Source organism: Oculina patagonica, chromosome 1, assembly GCF_052425735.1.
Source record: "Oculina patagonica isolate OP01 chromosome 1, crgOcupat, whole genome shotgun sequence".
Classification (NCBI taxonomy): Eukaryota; Metazoa; Cnidaria; class Anthozoa; order Scleractinia; family Oculinidae; genus Oculina; species Oculina patagonica.
In genome coordinates, this window is record NC_135758.1 from 19,395,813 (window position 1) to 19,399,829 (window position 4,017).

A 4,017-nucleotide genomic window follows, 5' to 3' on the forward strand; every position below is an offset into this window, starting at 1 on the left:
TAAGCGTTGCGCACACAAATAACGTTTTGTACTTACTTGATATATAAGCCTTGCGCTCACAAATGACGTTTTGTACTTACTTAATATATAAGTCTTGCGCACACAAATGACGTTTTGTGCTTACTAGATATATAAGCCTTGCGCACACAAATGACGTTTTTTGCTTACTTGATATGTAAGCCTTGCGCGCACAAATGACGTTTTGTACTTACTTGATATATAAGCCTTGCGCACCCAAATGACGTTTTGTACTTACTTGATATATAAGCCTTGCGCACACAAATGACGTTTTGTACTTACTTGATATATAAGCCTTGCGCTCAGAAATGACGTTTTGTACTTACTTAATATATAAGCCTTGCGCACACAAATGATGTTTTGTACTTACTTGATATATAAGCCTTGCGCACACAAATGACGTTTTGTACTTACTAGATATATAAGCCTTGCGCTCAGAAATGACCTTTTGTACTTACTTGATATATAAGCCTTGCGCACACAAACGACGTTTTTTGCTTACTTGATATATAAGCCTTGCGCACACAAATGACGTTTTGTATTTACTTGATATATAAGCCTTGCGCACACAAATGACGTTTTGTACTTACTTAATATATAAGCCTTGCGCTCACAAATGACGTTTTGTACTTACTTAATATATAAGCCTTGCGCACACAAATGACGTTTTTTGCTTACTTGATATGTAAGCCTTGCGCACACAAATGACGTTTTGTACTTACTTGATATATAAGCCTTGCGCACACAAATGACGTTTTGCACTTACTTAATATATAAGCCTTGTGCACACAAATGACGTTTTGTTCTTACTTGATATATAAGCCTTGCGCACACAAATGACGTTTTGTACTTACTTGATATATAAGCCTTGCGCACACAAATGACGTTTTTTGCTTACTTGATATATAAGCCTTGCGCACACAAATGACGTTTTGTACTTACTTGATATATAAGCCTTGCGCTCACAAACGACGTTTTGTACTTACTTAATATATAAACCTTGCGCACACAAATAACGTTTTTTGCTTACTAGATATGTAAGCCTTGCGCACACAAATGACGTTTTTTGCTTACTTGATATGTAAGCCTTGCGCACACAAATGACGTTTTGTACTTACTTGATATATAAGCCTTGCGCACACAAATGACGTTTTGTACTTACTTGATATATAAGCCTTGCGCTCACAAATGACGTTTTGTACTTACTTAATATATAAGCCTTGCGCACACAAATGACGTTTTGTTTTTACTAGATATATAAGCCTTGCGCACACAAATGACGTTTTGCACCTACTTAATATATAAGCCTTGTGCACACAAATGACGTTTTTTGCTTACTTGATATATAAGCCTAGCGCTCAGAAATGGCGTTTTGTACTTACTTGATATATAAGCCTTGCGCACACAAATGACGTTTTTTGCTTACTTGATATATAAGCCTTGCGCACACAAATGACGTTTTGTACTTACTTGATATATAAGCCTTGCGCTCAGAAATGGCGTTTTGTACTTACTTGATATATAAGCCTTGTGCACACAAATGACGTTTTTTGCTTACTTGATATATAAGCCTTGCGCACACAAATGACGTTTTTTGCTTACTTGATATATAAGCCTTGCGCACACAAATGACGTTTTGTACTTACTTAATATATAAGCCTTGTGCACACAAATGACGTTTTGTACTTACTTGATATATAAACCTTGCGCTCAGAAATGGCGTTTTTTACTTACTTGATATATAAGCCTTGCGCACACAAATGACGTTTTGTACTTACTTGATATATAAGCCTTGCGCTCAGAAATGGCGTTTTGTACTTACTTGCTTTATAAGCCTTGTGCACACAAATGACGTTTTTTGCTTACTTGATATATAAGCCTTGCGCACACAAATGTCGTTCTGTGCTCACTTGATATAAAACCCTGGTGCCCACAAATGACGATTTGTGCTTACTTGATATATAAGCGTTGCCCCTAGAAATGGCGTTCTGTGCTTACTTGATATATGAGCCTTGCGCCAACAAATGTCGTTCTGTGCTAAGAAAACCCTTGCGCACACAAATATCGTTCTGTGCTGATAACATCCTTGCGCCCAGAAATGTCGTTCGGTACTTACTTGATATAAAACTCTTGCGCCCACAAATGTCGATCTGTGCTTTATTGATATAAAAGACTTTGGCCCACAAATGTCGTTCTGTGCTTTCTTAATATAAAATCCTTGCGCACACAAATACCGTTCTGTGCTTACTTAATATAAAACCCTTGCGCCCAGAAATGTCGTTCTGTGCTCACTTGATATAAAACCCTGGTGCCCACAAATGACGATTTGTGCTTACTTGATATATAAGCGTTGCCCCTAGAAATGGCGTTCTGTGCTTACTTGATATATGAGCCTTGCGCCCACAAATGACGTTTTGTGCTTACTTGATATATAAGCGTTGCCCCTAGAAATGGCGTTCTGTGCTTACTTGATATATGAGCCTTGCGCCCAGAAATTTCGTTCTGTGCTTTCTTGATATAAAACCCTTGCGCACACAAATGTCGTTCTGTGCTTACTTATTATAAAGCCTTGCGCCCAGATATGTCGTTCTGTGCTTACTTGATATATGAGCCTTTCGCCAACAAATGTCGTTCAGTGCTTACTTGATATATAAGCCTTGCGCCCAGAAATGTCGTTCTGTGCTTACTTGATATATGAGCCTTGCGTTTACAAATGACGTTCTGTGTTTACTTGATAAATGAGCCTTGCGTTTACAAATGACGTTCTGTGTTTACTTGATATATAACCTTTGCGCCCAGAAATGTCGTTCTGTGTTTATCTGATATGTGAGCCTTGCGCCCAGAAATGTCGTTCTGTCCTTACTTGATATATAACCTGGTGCCCAGAAATGTCGTTCTGTGCTTACTTGATATATAAGCCTTGCGCTCACAAACGACGTTCTGTGCTTACTTGATATATAATCCTTGCGCCCACAAATGTCGTTTTGTGCTTACTTGATATATAAGCCTTGCGCCCACAAATGACGTTCTGTGCTTACTTAATATATATAAGCCTTGCGCCCAGAAATGTCGTTCTGTGCTTACTTGATATATAAGTCTTGCGCCCAGAAATGTCGTTCTGTGCTTACTTGATATATGAGTCTTGCGTCTACAAATGACGTTCTGTGTTTAGTTGATATATAAGCCTTGCGCCCAGAAAAGTCGTTCTGTGCTTACTTGATATATAACCTTTGCGCCCAAAAATGTCGTTCTGTGCTTACTTGATATATAACCTTTGCACCCAGAAATGTCGTTCTGTGCCTACTTGATATATGAGCCTTGCGTCTACAAATTACGTTCTGTGTTTACTTAATATAGGTTGTGTTTTCACTAGGACAATTTTAGCTAGATAAAGTTGGAAAAGTCCGGAAATACAGTGAAAACACTTTGTCTAATGTTAAGCGAGTTAAAAATGCAAACTGTTTTCACAAGGAAAAACAGAGGGTTTTCTCGCCTTTTCTACAGGAAATTCATGCAGAGTTATACTACCTCGCAAGATGGTTTAACTTGTCCTGACAAATACCGCAGCCAATCGCATTGCGTGCAGTGACAGATTCTTGCAAATGATCTACCAAATATTATTTGCCAGACGCTCTCCCCATGGTTCAGTTTGCAAAACCAAACTTTTTAAACGGCAAACGAGCTCAAACATTTTTCCCGTTTCTTTCGATTTACAATTCCACTAGCTCCGTGACATTTTCCAGTTCGTCGGCGTCTTGCGCTTTCGGCGAGGATTGTTCAATGTTGTTTTGCTGCTGGATCAACAGCATATCCTCGCATACTCCTTATTTGTAGAGACGTTTACTGCATCCTATAAAAGAGAGTCCTTCTCCTTCGCGTAAATATTGCACGAGAAGTCATTAAAAGCGCTTCGTCTCCTGTATTTTCTGACTGTTGCGCGCTTTTGTAATTTGAATCTTCTGAGTTAGCGGCTTAAATTTTCACAGTGAAAACAGTTGC